Source organism: Rousettus aegyptiacus, unplaced genomic scaffold (assembly GCF_014176215.1).
Source record: "Rousettus aegyptiacus isolate mRouAeg1 unplaced genomic scaffold, mRouAeg1.p scaffold_m13_p_8, whole genome shotgun sequence".
Lineage (NCBI taxonomy): Eukaryota > Metazoa > Chordata > Mammalia > Chiroptera > Pteropodidae > Rousettus > Rousettus aegyptiacus.
Genome location: NW_023416311.1, coordinates 69,500,315 through 69,523,151, shown reverse-complemented (window position 1 = coordinate 69,523,151; position 22,837 = coordinate 69,500,315). Strand labels below are relative to the sequence as shown.

Below are 22,837 nucleotides of genomic sequence, written 5' to 3'. Positions count from 1 at the left end.
GAAACAAATAAGCCAAAAAAAAAAAAAAAAAAAAAAAAGAACGAAAAGAGAAGTGATCTCAATAATTCGGGCAAGAAATGATAACATAGGCTAGGTGTGACAGTGGGGATAACAAAAAATTAAAAAGTACATCTAACTGGAATTATACATTTTAAACACCTAAAGAACAAATCGTGGCAGTACAGACCGTATTTCTGTGGCTATCGTCCACCTGCATCTTCTCTCTGTCGGTTGATGTCTGCCACAGGGATGCTAGGACAGCTGCCTCTCACTCCCTAAAACCTATTTCTCTTCAACTTCTATGTAGGGACATAGGTCTCAGTCTTCCACTGAACCTCCAATTCTGGGGCACAGTCAGATATTGCAGGAGCATCCAGTTCTTTCTTTCTATTGCACAAAAGGCACTCAAGAGAATCAGAGTATGAAGAGGCAGGGGGGATTCTAAATGTAAACGATTCTTTCAAATCCTTTGCAGATTGTCTTTCTTTCCCTTCTTTCCTTTCTCTCCCTCATATATTTACACAGTCTGAAACCCTTCCTCAGAAGCACTGTCAGAAAGTGGCCAGATCAGCAGTATTCTAATTCTAGTTGAATGCCTTGTTGGTACGTTACAGGTTAGAGCATTTGAAAGATCAGGAAAAATCAGAAACTGGACGGACAGAACCTAGATGCTTATGAAATCGATCTCTCTCAGTCTTAGAGTGACAATGACATTTATTCAATAAATATTAATTGAGTCCCTATGGTATAGCAAGGCTTTGCATGTAGAGGGCATAAACTTTTTGTTTCAATGATGATTTTTGTTGTATGATAGTCAAACCCCACAACTTCTAAGAAAATATTTTTTCTGTTCTGCTTTTTGATGAAATGGTCTGCACTTTGTTTTATGTGAGCTCCTTATCCAAAGCTGGGCTGACAATCTTCAGGAACATTTAAGTAACCATCCCATTGCTATATCTCCCACTTATCACACTGATGTGAGAACACAGACTCAGGAACCCTGGGACTCTCAGCCTCTATGAAAGTGGATGCTGGGCCCTGAGAGAGTGTGCGGGCAGCTAAATTGCACATACTGCATCTTGCCTGCAAGAGCTTCTGAGTGCTCTGAAAACACTCTACTCTTACGATGCCTCTTTTCTGCAAAAGGATCATTGCTGAGGTCAAATGACTTGCCTTGTTATTACTCTGGTAACTCAGCAACTACACCAGAAATAGAACCGGTACTCCTGACTGTCCTGCAGGCGCTTAAAACACTGCAAACCCCTGGGGCAGGAGGAAGAGGTCACCCCTGGAGTCCTTGCCTCTGATAAAATACAAAAGCTCACCTGGCTCAGGAGGTTATAATTGTCTTTGCATCTTGGGGTTTATCACCATCCTCCCCAAATCTACTTCAGCTCTGAAGGTCACTCAAGGAAGGCAGTGCATGCTAAGCATAACAGGGTGGAGCATTTGCTCTGTTGGAGAGAACAGAGCAGTGTTCCAAGAGGGTAAAGTAAACTAAGATGGGGGCTGGACTCTCCAAGGCTTGCACTGAGGCCACAGGAAGAAGATGACGGCCTTGAAGTTTGCCTACTTGCTGAATGATCCATGGGGTAGTAACGTCAGCCTCCAGCCAGGGTCAGTAGCTGGCTGCCTGGTTGTTGGCTGGACAGAAGGTACAAAGCAACAAAGTATTATAGAGTCTATCTAACATGCTGCAGTAAGACTACCTGAATTCAAATCCCAGTTCTTGGGCTTACTACCACTTATTATCTATGGGACACTGGGCAATTTACCTCACTTCTTTCTGCCTCAGTTTGTTTACCTGTACAATGTGGATGATGTTAATGCCTATCTCATAGGGTCCACTGCTGGGATTAAATGAGCTAAGACAGGTAATGCACTTAGTGCCTGGCATGTAATAAGTATCATCTAACTGCTTACAATCAGGAATTTATTCAAAGTGCTATTAGGTGACCATTAAACATTATGGTTATAAACAGTGATGTGCTGGTAAATGTTTAACAATCTGCTTTATTGGGAAAAACCTGGGATTTGTAATGTTTGCTGATTTCCATGGTTTAGATAATCCCATCATGGCTGATTTCAACACAGAGTTAGGAAGAAAGGCTGACAGTCAGCTCTCAAGAGCCAGCACACCACTGGTCATAAAACCCAGAAATAACATGAAAGATGCTATGACATATGTATATTATGTAAATAAATAAGAATAAAATTAGATATACAACTGATTACCAATTATGTAAAAATGAAGTGTGTGCAAAGAAAAAACTGCAAGGAAATACACAAATATGATATTAAGAGTGGTGAGAACATAGTTAATTCTTTAAATATATTTTTTGTTTTCCTTGAAGTGCTTATCAATTGTATACTGGAAAAGCAAGCAGAACTAACTAAACACACACACACAACCTATTTATTATGGAAAATACAAAACGATAGTATAATTTACTTTAGGTACTCATTAACCAACACTTATGAACACTTTGCCAATCTTTTTCATTTTAATTTAATAAAATTTCTTTTATTCTATTTATCCCAGAGGTCATGTCATTTTACCTGAAATATTCCAATATAATATATATGATATTTAAAAAACAAACATCACACCATTATCACATCTAACAAAATCAGCGATCTCTCAATATCATCTAATAATCTATATTCAAATTCCCCCAACTGAGAAAGAAGTCTTTTATAGTTTCCTTGCATTAGGGTTCAAACGTGGTATTAGATTGTTATTCTTCTGAGTTTCTTTAATCCCATAACAATTATTCTTTCTTTTTATCGCTTTCATGCCAGCAATCTAGTGAGGAAGCTGATCATCTGTCCTGCAGAATGGCCCGCGTTCTAGATTTGGTGCTTCCTCATGGGGAGTTGTGCTTCTAGTCCCCGTATTTCCCATAAACTGCTGATTAGATCCAGACAAGAATCTGTCATGGGTGGCACCATGTGTTTCCCCCGCACCACGTTATGACACACTGAATGTCTGCTTATCCACTTTTAGATGCTAAAGTTCATCTGCGTATTTAGCAGGATAGCACACTTAAAAGCAAAATTAAGTAGGAGAAAATAATTGGAAGAATCCATTTAGGCAGCAGATAAGGGGGTAGAGGGTATCTGTTAGTTAAGAGAAGGTGCAATGCTGTTTATGAGTCAAGATTTGCAGGCCGAAGAGGTACAGACCTTTGACCCCAGGGTTCTCAGTATCCCACTGAATTTTAGTGGCATAGCCCCTCTGAACTTGGTGGCTCTTTGATGAATGTATATCATCAAAATGAAATGCATTCTCTTAAAACTCTGAAGGCTATGACAATTTTAATGGAGGCTCAGTGAATCTTGCAAAAATAATTGCATATTCTCTGGTTTGAGTCCATCACAGAAATGCCACAGAATAAACTGATACTAGCAAAACATTAGACCAGGTCAATCCTAAACTCTCTCAGTCCCATCGAGAGTCCCTTACTCACTACAACAGCCTAGGAAGGCCTCCTTATCCAGGCTCCCACTTCCAATTCATCCTTGATGCTGCAGCTGCCAGAAGTCTACAGTGCAAATCAGACCAGTTCACTGTCCTGGCTATACTTTTCCAGTGGCTTTCTGTGACTTGCTGCAAAAACTTAAAAATCTTTAGGTTGTCACCTAAGGACTTCATGAGCTTTCTTGTTCCCGCCTTTTCCACCTTCTCTCGCCAATACTTCTTTTTCCTCTCTCTTCCTGTGTGTCATGATTTCATTCAATGCTCTAACCATACTCAGCTCCATGTTGTTCTCCAGCTACTACGCTCCTTCACAACTTTGAGTCTTGGATGTGATCACCCCTGCCTAGAACGCCCTTCCTTTTGTCTCCTTGGCAGTTTTCCACCCATTCTTGAGACTCCTGTGCCAAACCCCTTTGATCTTTCCGGTCTGATTTGAAAATCCCTTCTTTGTTTCCCCAGAGGTCCTCATGAGTACCCCTGCTCATCATCCTGTCTCACTCAGCAGACTCTCCTGGGCCTGGCACATTGCAGGTGCTCAGTCAAGGTTTGTTGAACAAATGAATTTAAAATGAAGCATTGTAGGAAGGATGAAAAAAAGGGCTGGGTGAATTTGCCATTGGCTGAACAACTACACCCAAAGAATTGCAACGTGCTACTTGACCACACGTGCACCGGAATGCCCCTGCCTTTGTCCTTATATCTGTCTGCTCAATATTTTCATTCCTTTTAGAGCTTGGGTTCAAATACGAACTTCACCCCTTTCTAGCTGTGTGGCTTAGGCCCTTATTAGTTTCATCATTTACAAAATGAGAATTATTATGGTAAACACCACTAAGCTTGTGTTGAGGATTGAGTTATTATGTATAAAGTGCTTAGAATAGCACCCGAACATAGAAAGTTCTATGTAATTGCTGGTTATTACTATTTTTGCATAGGTATTAACATTTCTACTTGATGGGTGGCTCTTCCAAGGCATAATTTGTTCCTGATTTAATTTTGTTTTCTCCACAGCATTTGGCATAGAGCTTTAGAAGATGAATGAATATCATAGAAGCAACTAGGGAGGTTATTCAGGGTGGTGGTAATGAGGATGGACTTTGGAGCCAGGCTTACCAGGTTCCCATCCTGGTTCCTCCACTGACCACGTGTGACCTTCAGCACACAGATTTAAGCCCTTTGTGCCTCTAACTCTTTGTCTGTAAAATAATGATAATCATGGTGAAGGGTATATGAGATCATTCACGAAAAGCTCTTATCACAGTACCTGGCACATGGAAACTGCTCAGTAAGTATAAGTTGCTATTAAAATGTTTTCCTTTCTTGGAATATTTGAATTTTTTTTTTTACATGAACTAAATAGGAGAACTATTTGGGGGCAAGTCAGTATTTTGGCCCTCTTTGGTTTTTTTTTTTTTTTTTTTCATTCCAGAGTCTTTGATATCATCCCAATCCTGCTTATACTTGCACAAATAAGGCGGTTGGAATCCTGCCTCTTCACTAGAATGAATGACTTCTATTTTTGTCATTGGCTGTACTCAGTACAGCTCCTCCTAACTAGAAAAAAAAAGTGGCTAATTCATTCAGATCCAAGGATTGAACGCATCCAGGAAACTCAGGACAAATGTAGTTCTTCAGCCAGGAGTGGGTAAGAACCCCTAAAGGGCTATGACTTCACAGCTAGGGCACCTTGAGCTAAAAAGAAGCCCAAATGGAGATTAAAGCAGAATTCAAGGATTGCTCAGACAACTCAGCACTGGACCTGAGCTGAACTGACCACCCCTCTGGGAGTACTCTTAATAGGGAGCAAGAGTAAGCAAAGAAGCTGGGGGAAGGTAGCCTGGTTCCTGGCTTCCTCACAGGTTAAGAGCCTCAGGGATATTGACAGCAGAAGGAATTGAGCAGGGGTCATCTTGCAAATGGCTTCTGTATCCTGGATATGCCATATTTTTCTTCTGAAAGTTTATCTTGGAGATATTGCGAACATATCTTCTTTGCTTTTTAAGCCAAGTTCAAATGTCCTTTTCATGTGACTACTTGTTAAAAGTACTTTTCTTTCACAAATAATCAAATTTAAAAGTGGACAGAGGACCTGGATAGACATTTTTCCAAAGACATACAAATGACCAATCGACACATGAAAAGATGTTCGATATTACTAATCATCAGGGAAATGCAAATAAAAACCACAATGAGATGATATATCACACCTGTCAGAATAGGTATTACCAAAAGAAAACAAAGAATAAGTGTTGGTGACAATGTGGAGAAAAGGGAATTCTCATGCACTATTGGTGGGAATGTAAATTGGTGTAGTCACTATGGAAAACAGTATGGAGTTTCCTCAGAAAATTAAAAGCAGAACTACCATATGATCCAGCAATTCCACTTCTGGGTAGTTATCCAAAGAAAATGAAAACACTAATTTGAAAAGACGTGTGCACCACTATATGTTCATTGCAGCATTATTTACAATAGCCAAGATGTAGAAGCAACCTAAGTGCTCATTAATAGACAAATCGGTAAAGAAGAGGTGGTACATATATACAGTGAACTATTAAGCAGACATGAAAAGTGAAATCTTGTCATTTGAGAAAAAATGGATGGAACTAGAGAGTATTACGCTAAGTGAACTAAGTCAGACAGAGAAAGATAAATACCATATGATTTCACTTATGCGCAGAATCTAAAACACAAAACAAATAAACAGAAACAAATTAATAGATACAAAAAGTAAACTAATGGTTGCCAGAGAGGAAGGGAGTCAGAAGATGGGGAAAAAGTGAGAAGGGAATAAGAAGTACAAACTTCCAGTTATAAAATAAGTCATGAGGATGTAATGTACAACCTAGGGAATATAGTCAATAATATTATAGTAACTATGTATCATGACAGATAGTTACTAGACTTACTAGGGTAATCACTTTTTAAGGTTTATAAATGTTGAATCACAATGTTGTACACCTGAAAATAATATAATATTGTATGTCAATTATGATTTTAAAAAAAAAGTACTTTTCTTTCATAAATCTCATTCCTCACTAACTCTCATAGAATTCCTGATGCCCCCAAATCCTTCCAAACCATTCTAAAATAGCACCTGGCTGCCAGGTTAAGTTCCATCTATCTACACAACTTATAGAGGTCAAGGAGGAGGGGCATTTTGAGAATTTGAGGTCCCTCCTACAATAACCCTAGCTAACATTTACTGAGCACTTACTAAGTACCAAATGTATTCTTGAATTATCTCATGTACTCTCAAAGGTCATAGGGTTATGTGCCAGCATGAACCCCACTTAACATGTGAGAAAACCAATGAAGCAGAGTTGATGTAACCTGCCCAAGATGGTACAGGTCCCAAGTGACAAAATTACATTTCAAACCATAGATGGCTGACCCGGGAACTGAGCTTCTAACCTGCAGTGTATACCACTCCTCTCTTTCCATCAATTCCATAGTTAATCTATGCTATGGTCTGGATGCTTGTGTTCCTCCTGAATTTATGTTACAATCTTAACTCCCAAGGTTGAGGATTTGGACAATAACTAGGTCATGAAAGCAGAGCCCTCATGATTGGGACTAGTACCCTTATAAAAGAGGTCTTAGAGCACCCGAGCCTCTTCTACCATGTAAGGATCCGACGAGAAGTCTGCAGCCTATGACCCGGAAGAGGGCTCTCACTGGAACCTGACCATGCTGGCACCTTTTTCTCAGACTTCCAGCCTTTAGGAGTGTGAACAATAAACTGCTTTTTACAAGCCCTGCCTCACCCACGATAGCATTTCTTAGCAGCCTGAGAAGATGACATGTATACACAAGGCTGAGCCTAGGGCAAAACCACAAGTGTTTGGAACTCATGATGGTCATGTTCTTCCTCAGTTCCCTGAGGTCACAACCTTCTCCCCATTTGCCGCTTACTTTTAGTCATTCATTCAACAAATATTTTAATTGATCATGTACAATGTGCCACACCCTGAACAAAGCCCTGGGGAAACAGGTGATCAAACCTTGATAGGTCCGTGACTTTAACCAACAATTACTGCTTTTATAGACCTACAGTTTACAAGAGACGCCGACACAGATGGACTAATTGCACACATGTGTGAAACTGCAGCTGGAACAAGAGCTACAAGACAGCGGAATGAAATGCTGCGAAGATGTGTAAGGGAGAAATCGTCCAGGTTTAGGGAGTTCAGAGAAGACTTCTATAAGTGAGAAAAAAAAAAGTGATATTTAAAGAAAGAGTAAAAGGGAAAGCCTACCAATGGGAAAAACAGCCTGGGAGGCCCTGTGACAGGAAGGGAGTGTGGAGCGTCCTGGGACTGAACATTGACGAGTGGCTGGAGGAAGGCTGGCTGTGCTAAGGGCTTGGTCTTTATCGTAAGGGTGGTGGGAAACCAACTTTGGATGCCATGCTTAAAAAGTTGCTCAGAGCCAGCAGGTCCCTTACAGGCACCATCTATGTCTGGTACCCATGGAGTATCAGGAGGCAGGTCTTCACAGCATCAGCATCCTGAGAATTTGATTTAAGTCATGGTGATGGCCACCTGGGTCATAGAGAGCACCAGGCCCTGGCAGCTCCCTGCCCTCCCTGTAAGAGCTCACTTCCTTTGGTCTGCCGGGGAGTGATAATTCCAAGAAGTAGAGGGCTCAAAAGTGGAGAAGGTACCTAAAGAATTTGTTTGAAACAAAGATTACCTATATTTCTTTGCAAACAAACCAGCCCAGACTAAAAAGTAATTTTAGTGTACTCAGTGAACAGAAATCCACAGTGTACCTTCTGCCTCTGCCTTTTCTCCCAGATAACACTATGAATTCTCTGCTCGGGAAATGTGATTATGTGTAGTTTTCTGGTACAGAGCTCCCACTGGCATTCCTCAAGCATAAAGAATAATGATTATGATGACTCACTTATTATTCTTGCTATTTAAACTATTTAAACTAAACTTTGTTAACAATAAAGAGTTACTATAAAATGATTTCTAAGTCTCTCTGGAAGTAATTTTCCTTTTGGTTTTAGGTGCTATTTCCAATACCATAGAAGAAAAGTATTTTGTGTATGTGTGGTGTGTGTGTGTGGGGGGGGGGAGGGGTTATTTACTTATTTACTATTTATGCTTTTATTTCAATTTGTCTTTCAGGTTACCCTAAGTGAGTGATTCTTATATGAGCACGCATAGTCCCTTTGCACAGACTCAAGCTCCTTATTGAAGCCTCGGTTGTAATAGTAAAAGATTGGAAACAGCCTAAACGTCCATTTTATTATGATGCGGCCATACAATGGAACACTAGGTAGTCGTTAGAAGAATGAAGTAGTTCTATATGTACTGACACAGAAAGATCTTTAAGATATATTAGCAATTGTACAAAGCAAATTACAGTAAATTATGGGCAAATTTTATAAACCAAAGGACTAATGATTTTATTATATGTGTATATATATACTCACATATGTTGTATATGGCAAAATCTGAAATAATAGACACCAAACATTAATAAAGTTATTTCTGGGGGTATACAGAGTATATTTCTATAGCATTATTATTATTTTTTAATCAAACCTATATTCCTTTAAAACCATAAAAAGTTTTTAAAACTCAAGTCAGAAAGATTAGAGTTGACCTCAGGGAAGACCTGACATTTCATGCCATCAAAAACTCTCAGAACTGAAGGAGGCCTTGAAAGTCATCTAATTCTGTGTTTTCCAAATGCAAGTTTATATTCTAATTGCATTAGAAGCACGAGGGAAGCTTTTTTTAATAGTATAGATTCTTGGTCCCCATCTCCCAGTGATTCTGATTCAAAATTTCTGAGGTGAAACCAAGAAACCTATATTATTAAAACAATCTCCTGGTAACTCTGGTGCCAAACAGGGTGTAAGAACCATTTAGTTTAACCTCCTCCCCAATGTAATAACCTTCCTCCAAGGGCCTGGATGCAGATCCTTTCAGAAATTGACATTTAATACACCTATGAGAACGTCCTAGAGAGAAGATTCTGTTTCATTCATTAGATCTAGGTGGGACTTCCTTATTCCTGTAAGATCTAGATAAAATTGGTTCAAACCCTAAAAATTTCATAGCATGTTAGAATTCAAAGTCTTTCCCAAGACATTTGCAAATTTCAGAGAGAGGGCAGAGAAGAAGGGAAGTAAAGGGGCCAAGTACCCTATATTGTGGTGATAGTGGGAACACCGTCTCAGGCTCTAGGCTCACATGTCTTCATGCTGTTTGAGGGATGGGGCACTGGGCAGCATTCACAAGACAGTCGATAGCTCAAAAACAACTGACTTTCTCTCATTTTCTCTTCCCTCCTGCCCTCTGCTCCAGTCAGGTGGACTTCACATTCTTTTCCCTCAAAGTTTGCCAAGGCTCAACCCCTTACCTCACTCAGTTTCCTGCTTAAATGTCATATCATAAAGCCCTTCCTTGACCACTCTTTTCACTCAATTGCTTTCCTTGGCTTTGTTTTTCAAAGCCATGGCACTTCCCACGTGCTGACATATGATATATTTGTGTTAGACTATCCTCCATCTCTCCACTAGAATGTATGCCCCATGAGAGTAGGCAGTCCATCCATCTGCTTTATTTACTACCCTACCCTAGTGTCAATAAAAGCACCTAGCACACAGGTCTGAGTACTCAGAAATGTACGTTGATTGATAAATGAATAAATGAATGAATGAAAAGATATTTGGGTTCTCTCAAATCCATTCTGTTCTCCCCAGATCTGCCTCTATATCATTCTCTTAGCTTCTCACTTCCTGCTGGCTTCCTTCTCTCCATTCTCCCTTTCCTACTCACTCTTCCCACTTAGGAACAGAATGAGCTTCTCTTCCTGCTTCTCTTTTTTTAAAAAAATAAACTTTATTTTCTAGGGCAGTTTTAGGTTCAGAGCAAAACTGAGCTGAAGACACAGATGTCCCCCACACCCCATGCCCGGACATGCGTGGTCCTTCCTATTATCAACACCCCCTCTCTTTGCCTCTTGATGGGAGTTTCCCTTACCTCCTCTAATCCTTTGATATCCGAGAATATTTCTGCTACAGCAGTCTCTCCAACACAAATTAAACATTTTAAGGCATTTCCCTCAACATAGACAATTTTCTCCAGGAGAGAAATTCTGTGCCAGACATACATAAAGAAATTACGTTTATATTTTTCAAAATCCCTCTCTCCATAACTGCCATTCAGTGGCCTTAGTTCCCCCTCAGGAGCAGATGAGAACATGTCTGTTGTCTCTTCCACATGGCCGCCTCGGCTGAAGATGCTTCTTCTGGCTAAATTCCATCGCTCTCAATTCCTGGTGCCAGGAGGTCTGGCCATGTCCTGAGTCCTTTAGGGGTAGCCGGAGGGTGATCTGCAGGTTTGAAATATGTCCAGGCACTGATGCAAAACAAACTGGTGTATACCTAGATATTTACACAGGACTGGAAAGTTCAAACGTTTAAGTTCCCAGGCTAGTTAATACAAGAAAAAGAGTTTCCTCATGCTCCACCTTCATTATGTTAATGATTTAGAAGCTTGGTTAGAATGACTCCATTTTATATTTTCTGTGTCTTCACGCTTTCCTCCAGGTAGATGGTGTCAGCATTGAGTTAAATTGTAGCCACCCAGCTGGTGTTGCAGTACTGCTTGGAATAGGAAAAGCCACCACCTATTTGGTGATCAGAAATGCCAGGGTGAAGTAGAGTAGTGAGAATAGAGGAGACACACAGGAGTGTGTTTGTTCATTTTTCTATTAGATTGACATTTCTTTTCGATTTGTGCTGGCTTTTTATTTATCACGGCCTGCTTTAGTCAGTGGGAGCTGCTATAAGACTGGGTAGCTCACACACAGATACTTATTTCTTATAGTTCTGGAGGCTGAGAAATCTAAGATCGAGCTGCTGGCAGATCTCGTGTCTGGTGAGGGCCGGCTTCCTGGTTTGCAGAAGGCCTTCCTGTTGTGTCCTCACATGGTAGGGAGCAGAGAGTGAGAGAGAAAGCTCTTTTTTGTCTCTTATAAGGGCATTAACCTCAACCTGAGGGCTCTACCCTCATGGCTTGATCACTTCCCAATGGCCCTGTTTCCAAACACCATCACATTAGGGGTTGGGATTTCAACATATGAATTCTGGGGGGATATAAATATGCCGTCCACAACATGGCTGTTAATATTTTATGTAATTTCTTTAGAATGTCATTTATTGTTTTTATTTAATTAAAATTTAAAAATAGATAATATATTTTAAAGGACTCTAAAAACAAACTATACAGAAAAGTAAACACAGAGAAGTCTCATTTCCGCCTCTAACGCTCCACCTTGTTCCTCTTTATCACCTCTTTGAAACCATTTTCCTGTTCTTCATTTTGTAAACGTAAGCAAAATGTCTATATAGTCTTTCCCTCCTTTTCTTACATAAAATGTAGCAAACAATAAAAAAAATTCTGACCTTAGTTTTTTCACTTACTATTTCACTTAATATACCTGGTGGTATCAGTACATCTTTCTCTTTCTGTTTTTCAGCTGCTTAGTACTCTGTTGTGTGGATGAATAATAGTTTATGCTGGACGCTAGGTTTGTTTTCAATTATTTTATAATTATAAACAACACTGAAATGAATAAACATTTATATATTTCATTTTGTATCTGTGTAATATATTTGTAGGATACATTCCTAGAAATGTAATTGCTGGGTTAAAGGAGAGTCACTTGTCTTTTACTTTTGTTATGATGTTTTTCACTGCAAAGAAATTTTAAGTTTTTATGTAAATTTTTTTCCATTTAATGTTTTTGGATTTGTCATCCCTTCCTTGGGAAGAAATATTCTGACCCTCTATTTTCTCCCAAAGTGTTCGTAGACACACACACACACACACACACACACACACACACACACACACCCCTTTAATATGTATGGATTTCATATTGTCTGTGATGTAAGGATCTAATTATTTTCTCCCATAAAAATATCCTATAATACTTTATGCCTTATTCATGAAACTTATCATTTTTCTCCTTCTGCCTGGAAAGATAAATTGGTGTCAAATATTAACTTTCCTATTAAACTGTGAGGCCCTGGGTAGTAAATATTGTGACATTTATTTTTATATACCCGGTAGCTTCTACTGCAGTCTGGTTTATGATAGATGTTAAATACTTCCTTGAAAAATTCAACAGAAATTGTAAAATGGCATCCAACTTTCTAATTTCAGACATGATAGAGTGAAAGAAAATAGACTTATATTGCCCTTAGGGCAGTGAAACCTGTGTTGGGATAAACTTGTAAAACTCCAGTAATCTGAGACACTGGTATAAATGATAAAAAGAAATTTTTGGAGGTTTCTTACAGTCTATAAAAACTCTGGGTGAACCAAGTCAGAAATATTCAAAAGCAGGTTTTATAATAACATGGATAGTGGACCGCGGCACAAGCATGTTGATGGAAGTGTGTTTCTATGACTCCTTTAGAAATCAATACTTTATGGCGGGGGTGGGGGGCGGATTTCATATGTTGACAAATATTAGACTGAACCAAAAAGAAATTACTAATCTTTAACCATTTTTTATCTACAAAAGCTACAGTTTCATATGGTTCCATCTAATATTTATTGAACTCTGAATGTGCCTCAGGTATTGTGTAAATATAGCATGAAACAGAAGATATTTCAGGGAGAAAATAAAAATGGTCCTTATCTTGATGGAGCTGAAAACTTAATACGCAAGACAGACAATAAACAAAGAAAACAAGGAAGTACAAGTATTATAAATCTCTAGATTAGTGTGTCTTTCTGATATTTGTTTGCATCAGTAAAAATATGTTAAAGCCACTATATATAGTTTAAAAGAAAATGTAATCTTTTTGTTATTCTTTGCTTCATTCTCAATCTTCTTTATACCCTTTCTAAGTACATTTTAATCTTATAAACATTAAATTAAATTATGTTTAATTGATATATTATTTTAAAGTCAGTTTTATTGAGTCACAACTTAAAGTCACACTAAAATTTACTTTTTAAAAAGTGTACAGCTCAATGAATTTTAACAAATGAATGTGGTTTCATAACTACCGCCTCATTCAAGATATAGAATGTTTCTATCACACCAAAAAGTTTCCTGGTGCTCTCTGTAGTCAATTGTTGAATTGATTAACGAAACTGTTGGCAGACTGGGCTTGTCCAGACCCAAATCTTATTTCATAGACAGCCTAGTCTCCTCAGTGTGAGCACAGAGGCCTGACAGAGAGAGAGGAAGTTGCAGGGACCTTTGCCAATGCCCGGGAGATCGAGGGTTGATCTGAAGCACCTAACTGGTCTCTCACCTCTGCTGGGATTGACCAGCCTGCACTGAGAACCTACAATATGCAGACGTGTCTGGGGATGTTTGTTCTCGATCGGAGAGCTCAGACCATCAGTGTCCATCTCCTTTTTAGATTATATACACTCTTTTTAGTTTGCCCACACATATTTCTTAGTTTAGCCTTTTGGACCCTTGAGCTTCCTCTGAAGCCTCAAACTTTTTAGGTCTGAAATTCATGGTCTGTGGATGTCTGTGTAGGAGGTACACATATACTGCAAGCTTTTCCTTTGAAAGATTTGGCCACTGGGAAAGGGGAAAGATGACTCTAGCACATGAAAGCCTCAGCAGAGAGAGGTTCGGGGACATTTGCTCTGATTCACAGGGAATTGCAACAGCGACAAAGCTCATGATTCCGATGAGGACTCAGCAGCTCTGCAGAGCTGATGAAACAGTAGTCACAGCTTTACCTCCTTGTTGAGTATAACCGAACAAAGAATAAATATTGCCAAGCAATCACAGTCCTTGTTACCAGCCTCTCAAACGAAAAAACACCGGCCACTGGTGTCTTTTTCTGATTCAGGATTGGCAGCTACAATGCAGACTATTTATTTTGACAAAAAATATATACAAGTAAACACCAATAATAAACCAATAATGTCTAAACAAAGTCCTATCAATATATGCAGTCTTAGATAACCAAGAAGTTGATAAGAACCTATTAATGGATTTTTAATAAATTCATCAGCTATTTAATACTACATATTTTACTATAGAGAAGTAATTCTCAAATATGGCTGATTCTTATAATTACCTTTAGAGCTTGTTGAGAATACAGATTCTCTGGAGATTCTGATTGAGTCCTTTGGGGAAAGGTCCCCCAAATTTGCATTTTCATCAAACTCTCCCATTGGTTCTGATGTGGCTTTCTCGAGTCTACCCGTCACGGGCAGGCACCCTTTATATTGGAAACTGGAGGGCCGGGGCCTGGAGTTCCACTTACTACTGTGTTGACTTGGTTTGGACATGTCATTGCTCCAGGCCTCAGTGGCCTTATTTGGGAAATGGATCGCAAGCAGTTATTTTGAGTAGGTCAGAAAGTGATAAGAAGTCTGCTTTTGGAAGATTAGGCTGGTGATTCTGTGTGGACAGGTTGAGGCCTGAGATATGGGGTGGGAGGAAGGGGCAGTTAGGAGGCAGTTGCCACAGTGTAGGCAGAGCTGTAACACAGGAGGATGGGAAGAAAGGCAATGGGGGTGGTGTCAGAGAGGAGAGAGTGGGAATCATAGGAGCTGGTGACTGATTGGCTGTGAGGGTGAGAAAGAGGAAGGGGAAAGGGGGCCCCAGGTTTCACACCTGGGTGAGTAGTCAACAGAGGCTTCATTTACAGAAATCGGGAAGCCAGGAAGACACTTGGATAAAACACTCAGTGGATATACTCCCGAATGGCACAGCGTTCCTTTCTGGAATTTTCCCTCCTTTCCAACTGCGGAAGGAATGGGAGTATGCTGTGGCAGAGGCCTCTAGCAGCTTTCAGGCCACTGACCAGCTATCGCCTTAGGCAAATTGCCTCGCTTCCCTGGAGCTTAGTTTCCTCATTTGTAAATTAAAGATGATTGACTAGAAACCAGAAGCTCTTGTGGAATTTATGCATGACCTTGGAGGATTCCATGCATTCTTTGAAACCCCACGCAAAATTTTCGCGAATAGGCCTGTTTTGATTTTTCTGTGGAGAGGGCCCCAGACTTTCATTAAATTCTCAAAACAGTGAGTGACCAAAGAGGAGCTAATAACCATTATCAATCATAACTTCTTTAAAAAAAATTCTTTTCATCAATTAAAATTTCAAATACACAAAAGATAAATGAGAGTTATGCCCTTATTAGTCAACTTTAATAATTGAGATGATCTCTTAAGTCCTTTTTGAAGTATTTCATTGCAGCACGTAAGTACCATTACTTATATTCTTGACTTTTTCTTATGTGTTACCTTTCAGTGGGCTGTACTATTTAAGAAGTGGGTGTTCGAAGGAGGAAGGGTAAATTTCACAGACCTCCTCTTAAGCTACTCACCACTCACTAACCTCTCTGTAAAACATGTTGATGAATGCCTTTGCTTCTCTCAATAGCACTTGAGCTGTTTTATTCCCACTAATTTAATTGTATGCATACCAGGAGTCCATTGTGTCTGTTTCCAAATCTGTCTGTTGCACTAAGTAGTATTAAAAATGTGTGATTTTATTAAATATGTACCTAATGTACAGAGTAAGAAGTTGAGGATATGTAAATTGAAAAAAAAAAAAAAAAACCCAGAAAACCAACTTTATTCTTTCCCAAATATGCTGTCATTGGATGATCTCTCTAACAGATTCTGCAACATTTCCACTTACTTTCAGATCTTAATAAATAATCTCACTTTTAGTTATGCAAAAGTACAATGCAGTTTAATATCAAAGCTTCACTGCTTCCTATGGCTTAGGATTGCCAGAGACTCAGAATCCCACTGGGGGCATGGATAGTTTACTATTCCCCCATCTTATTCTCCCACGCTTCCTCCCCCACTCACTTTGCTGGATATACAGGGTGGAAAGAAGGCAGGGATGTAGAAAGGAGTGTGTGTTACCAGTGACTACAATCTGACACCAGTGTTCCTGTGTGGCAGATGCCCGGATGTTTGCTCTTTCTCTCATGGAGCACTTTTGTGGTTCCCACCATCACCCACACTCCCTGGACCTCCCACATCACCATTTCTTCTTACACGCAAAACTTCTCTGATTGATCATGTATGACTCTCTGCTCAGTTCCTAATTTCTGATGAAGGTGTTGCCCTGGCAGGCAGATGTTTGAATAGGGATCTTTCAAAGTAATCAAGTTCAGCTGCCTTCAGTGATGTATATCTACTTGGTCTCTGGGAAACACATGTTGGCCTGGCATTGGTGGAAGCACAATGACATTTGAAGTTAGGTTGTTCTCTGTCCCACTCTCCCCTCCTTTAGCAGCTAGGGGCAGCTTCTTGCCTTTGAAGTTTTCTCAGCATGAGTCCAGCTTCCAGCCTTAGTGATCTTGAACTCCAAGAGTCCACATGTGCTCTTCCAGCAGTTCACTTAAATATCTCCCTGATCCAAACTTCAAATAAATTTCTTCTGACAACATTTTTCAATAACTCTCCCTTCCTCTTGTGTAGCCAGAAAGTTGGCAATGAGCTACTAGTTATGGTGGAACATTTTGGCCATACCACTTAGCAAAGCCCACAACAATGATCTAGGTCATCTCTTTAGAACATATAGAAACTTAATACCCTTTATTCTCAGTTTTTAAGATTCAACCAAAATGGAGACAATGGGAATGTTCCATTTTAACATCCACCTTAAGAATATCACTTAAATGGGAAAAATGTGAGTGGGAAAGGGAGTTGTTTCTATGAAAGCTAGGTTAAATGTTTAGGAAAGACAAAAAACAACAACAAACCAAACACTAAATCATTAAAAACATCCTAAAGAATTAGATATGGATAAGACAGCTATAGATTGGAGGAAGTATAAAATCTCTAAGATTATGTGCTTAGAGCGTTTAAAATTTTTAAGTTCCTGCTTCTCTTTAAGGAAGCCAAGGTGATATCCACATAGAGAATGCAGGACTGACTGAAATCAGCAGCCTTGTGCTCACAGAGACACTGATAAATGAACATACTTTGATATGTTAGAAGCTAAAGGAAACTTTAAAGTACATATTATTAATATGTAAGTATCTTTTTTTTTTTTGTAATTCCCTGCTTTAAGAGAACTTTTCAATTACCAAACAACCACTGGTTTTGATAGAGTTGGCTAAGAGGTTTGCAGAGGACACTGTTTTCCCCTCACTACCCATTCTTCCATATTAGTAGAGTTCCAATTTTTAGCTGGGCTCTAGTCCCCCAGAATAAAAATATTTCTCTTTGTCTCCTGCAGCTCAACATAATCATGTGACTAAATCCTGATCAAGAAATATATATTGAAATACTATTTGGCAGCTTCTAGGAGTGTGCTTTAAGCAGAAAGCTACCACTTGCCCTTTGCCCATCTCTTCTTGGCCTGTCATCTACTTCATGGAATGCAGATATGATAGCACCGGCCACCAAATTGGGTCATAAGAAGAAGATGGTGAATCTCTAGATTAGAAGGAGCCTGGGTCTCTGAGGACTTTGTAGAGTCAAACTACCATAACATCATGGAAATAAAGGTTTCAAAAATTTTCCATGAAAAATAATCTCCATGAAAAATAATCTCCAAAAGAAACCTGCAATTCTCTTTGGTTGTCTAAGTTGATAATTTGATGGCTTGGTACTAATGTTGTATTGACATCTCTGTGTCTTTGACTGTATAAATACTTATAAGATTGTTCTGTTACATTGGAAAAAGATTATTGGCACTTTTCTGTCACATACATGATAGAGATAAATGCTTACGGCTCATTGTTAACCATGAGATGGAGAGTTTTATCTCATTTAAATTTACATGATAATTTCAAAGCATATAAAAAAAAAGAGTTCTAGATATCCTGTCAAAATTTTTCACACCAATTGTGAGACTGCAATCTGATTTCAGAAATGCAAATATTTCCAGAAATACATATTTTAAATAGACCTTAAAAACAAGAAAACTCAGTAGTTTGGTAATGTAATTCTTGTCATTACATTTTTATGTTCCAGCAGATATTTAGTTGGCAGAGTTATGCTTCTGTAACTGTGAGGCTATTCTAAACAGGGTACGATGTTTAGGAAAAAGTACATTAAATCTCCTTCTCCCTGGCTCTTTATATTTTGTGCTGGGGAAATCTGTTTAAAATAATTATGAAGAACAACACAAAAGATAAACTTAAGTGCTGCATCTTTAGGAGGCAATGACAACCGTTCTGAACGGTCGTTCAGACTGTCTTCTGAAGCTTCGATGCTTCCTGGTCATGAGCTAGGTGATCCATGAGATAAGGAGATGCAGTGCTAACTTTATATTCATACTCAGGGCTTTCGGATGATCCCTGGGCAGTGCCATGTCTGTCTCTTTCCCTAGGCTGCTGCCTCCTCGAATCCTTGTAAAGTACTGGGCACCTGATTTCCCAAGCAGTTTGAGACACAGAGTCTTCCATTTTTCTCTTCCTGAGGGCAGTAGTTTCCTAACTTTAGGCACTCAGGTACCACCTTTACGGTTATTCACTCAGTATTTTTATAAGGCCTTACTCTTTCTTAAGTACATTTACTTTATAAGAAAACTTCATATTATCTTAGATAAGAAAACAAGTATCAAATTATAGGCGGAAGGCCAAAGATGAGCTTGCACCAGAAAAACCTAGAATTCGATCATGGGTTCCAACATAAAACAACCAATGTCTCCCAAGCACCATTCCCAGCTGACCAAGTTCTGTGGCGTTCGATCACCCCTGAAACACTCTCCCTGTTTCACCCCCTTTAGCCTAGGCCCATTGACCTGCTTCGGCTCTAGAAGCACCAAGCTCATTCTTCTGCTGTATGTGGCACAACAAACTTTTTCCTGTCACTTCAATGTCAGCTTAAATGTCACCTGCTGGAGTGGTCACTGTTGGTGGCCTATCCCAAAACTCTTGGAAACATTTTACTAGCAGTGTCACCACAATCTTTTCCACCCAAATTCCCCATGACACTGATAGAACAGTTTATATATTGTATTTTGTTCAGAATATTTATTACATAGAATATTTAATAAATAAGTTGATGGATCCATACATTTAAAGAATTAAAAGTAATCCACTGATTTGAATAATTAATTCATTAATTGATAAAGTGGAAAAGTTGTTAATTATCCACTAGCCAGGAGAGTTTTAAGCATAGCAGAAGATAATTAAGGGAGTGAAACTAAGACAGGAATATTTAAAGAGGAATTATAAAGACAGAGCATCATAACTGAGACAGCTGTCCTAGGTGAGTCAGCGTAGGGGAAGAAGGAAGATATGCTTATTTGGAGACTATCACAAAGGGAACATGAAAGATAAATTTATTTCCTCTTAATTTTCCTTAGGCAGATCCATAAAATTTTACAGTTTTCTGTTCAAGGCAGACTGAGCCTTGAGAAGACACAAAACACAATGCAGCATCTCGTACCATACTTGGCAGATTGGAAAATGGCTGTGGATGCCAACTAAAGGACCAACGTGGCTGTTTCAGATGATAAAACCCTCACTGCCCCTGGCCCTGCTATAATTTGATCTCTGATTCGCTAGACTTAGAAGAGTCTCCCAGGGTGGAGGGCTGTGAATCATTTGGCTGTTTAGTTTCCTGTTTGCCCTCCTCTTAGTTCATTGATTGGGCTGAGTGCTTAGCAGTCACATTCCCACTGAGAAAACTGCATCAGTACTACTCATTACTCTACTGCTCTTTCAGACACAAGTGCACAGGCTCAATTCTAATAGGAATGAGCTCCAAGAGTTGTGGCATTAATCTAATCTCTTGATTGTGCTTTTCAAGTTGCCTTTTCTGGGAAGACACATTACTGTGTTGCAAGGTATGGAAACAGCTGATGCTTGTAGGAAACACAGGTTGGAATAAGATATCAGTCCAGAGGTGAAAAATAAGTTGTCAATATATGTGCCTGCCACCACTTCCCCCAGGCCTTCCTGCCCTTGGTAGCCCCTTGGTGCCTGCCCATTTTGGGTTTTGGCTGGTACCAAATGAGCATGTGCTCTTGATATCACACTTGAAGCACTTAAAGAAGTTCGGCACTGTAAGTGATAAGGCAGGGGAGAGGGAGAGAGGCAGGACTGGGGGATTTTGCTCATGCATGTCCTCCACCAGTATCCTCTGAAACTTCCTGAAATAAGCATTCAATCTATATAAACACTTGTTTCTTACTATGTAAATGCAGCTTAAAAATAAGTCCCTCAACACCTCCTCCAACCATAAGGCTGCCCCTAAACCCCATCTGGAAAGAAATTCTGAATCAGGGGACAAACTGACACAATGTTCTTCCCTTAGAGAAGTCTTATGAATTAGCACAGTATGTTTGACATTAATGTATCCACCAATAAAATAGATATCCACTCCCCCCACCCCCCTTATTTCAGGCATACAAAAGACTGTATTTCTGAGTCTCCTTGCAGTTGGACAGGGCTGAGTGACTAGTTTTGATGGCCAATGTAATGACACTCTTCATTTCCAGGCTGAGACAGTGAAATGATTCTACAGGTTCTTTCTTGTCCGGGTGAGACAATCATAGAGAAGGCCTTAAGCAGAGATGGAAGGCCCGAAAGATTGAAGTAGCCTAAATAACTCAGTTACCAACCAGAGGACAACTGTGCTGGAGAGGTGCCTAAATCTACAAAGGACTATGCATGAGAGAGAAATAAACTTTTGTTATATTCAGCCTCTAAGGTTTTAAGGGTTGTTTGTTACTGCAGCATAACTTAACCCATCCTTACTAATATAAGAAGTAATGTTCAGTACTGTACCTGTTAATTCTCTTCTCATCCCATCCTTCCTGTCTTTTAGCCAAGTACTGTCTTTCAAGCTAGACCTCCCTCTTCCAATTCTCTCCCAAGCCAGAGGCCCTTCTCAGACCTTTCTTCCACAGCCAGATCATCCTCAGACCCTTTTCAGTGTAGAGCTCATGTTTATCACTCAAACCCTAGAACACTGCCTACCCAAGAATCTTTCTCAGCCACATTGGCCTACACAAGAAATTTGGCTGAAAACTCATCCAGTTGTTTCATGAAATAAAACATTTTAAGCTTCAAAGAGAATTTGTTTGAATATCTAAGGAAGAAGGAATATTCGACTCTCTTTATTTAATAAGTATCTTTACTTGACTAAATTGTGAAGTTGGTCCAGTCTGTTATGTACTAAGTGAAGATAAGGACTACTGTCCCTTTCTCCTGACACCCGAAAGTTAATTTTAACACTTAAAATGTTGATATAAAAATAATTGCTTTTTCTGTGAAGTTAACACCTAAACGCCTGGAGGCTCTGCCAGTGACCCAAACTTGAACAGCCAAGCATTTGCACATAGGTGGCCAAATAAAATGTCTCCTTGGCTTAGCAATCAGGTTTGCAGTCCTGTGACCTGCTCCATCAGTCTGTCAGAAACTTCCTCAGTCCCAGGCCATGATTGCTGGGAAGAATGCTAGGAATTAGCTGGATCTTCATTCTCTCTAATCACCTCTGGCCTGAGCTAAATGGGATGAGCAAAACAATGATCCTTAGATGTGCTTTCAGAAAGCTCCTAAGGTGACCTTAGAAGTTAGTGAAGTAAATGTCACTTGGATGCTATGTCCACTTGCTATTTAAATAACAAAATCTTACCACCGAGACTTAAACAATTAGCTGTTTAACTCATGATTTTTCCTTGGCTTAATATGCTAGAGCTTCTAAGACTTCCCTGAAGCTGAGAAGTAGTTCCCAGAAAGCTCCAGAATGTTATCTCCCTGCCCTTCATCCACCTTCAGGACACTGGACCCTTTGTCAGCTACACAGAGAGGTTAGGAGCAGCAATTATCAGAAAAGCCTCTGTGGATTGTGTGCAGGCAGAGGCCCCCAGGCAGAGACAAAGCTGATCTCATCTTCTGTAGAGGACACTGCTAGTTTCTTCAGTGGGATACCCTTTTAGTTACCTGTCCAATATCCTATGTCCCCATCCCTTTCCTTCTTTAATTCTTTTAGGGTAGCCATATGCCCTTTTGGTGATAAAAAATATAAGCCAATCATGACAACACCATTTCCTGCTTTCTCAGACTCATTTGCAGATAAGGATGGCCTCATCACCACGAGTGAGATATAAAGGCAAGTTTGCTATGAGAACTTTTAGGAAAATATTTTGCATTTGTAATGAAATGGACAAGCATGGCTGATATTAAATCCTATGTTAAATGTAAAGATAATGCTTAGTGATATAGTAGCCATTTTGTGATAATTAGGCCCTGAGCTTGAGGTTAAGTTTCAAGAGAAAGACTAAGATACTGGGCTCCTCCCTTCCCACAGAGGACTTCTGCTTAGGGCTAAAATGGAGTAACGGGGATCAGATTTACCCTTTTAACTTAAACACATAAAATAAGATAAACTATATATGAAATGACAGATCAAGAC

At 39.5% G+C, this 22,837-nt stretch overlaps 1 protein-coding gene across 1 annotated transcript in view; it reads right to left on the bottom strand.

Moving 5' to 3' along the window:
- FAM169A (family with sequence similarity 169 member A) overlaps positions 1-14,801 on the bottom strand; it is a 107,640-nt gene extending 92,839 nt beyond the window's left edge. Inside the window, exon 1 of the mRNA XM_016136443.2 lies at positions 14,571-14,801. The gene's annotated coding sequence lies outside the window, so the exon portion shown is untranslated. The remainder of the gene's footprint in view (positions 1-14,570) is intronic.
- Between the last annotated feature and the right edge of the window lie 8,036 nt (positions 14,802-22,837).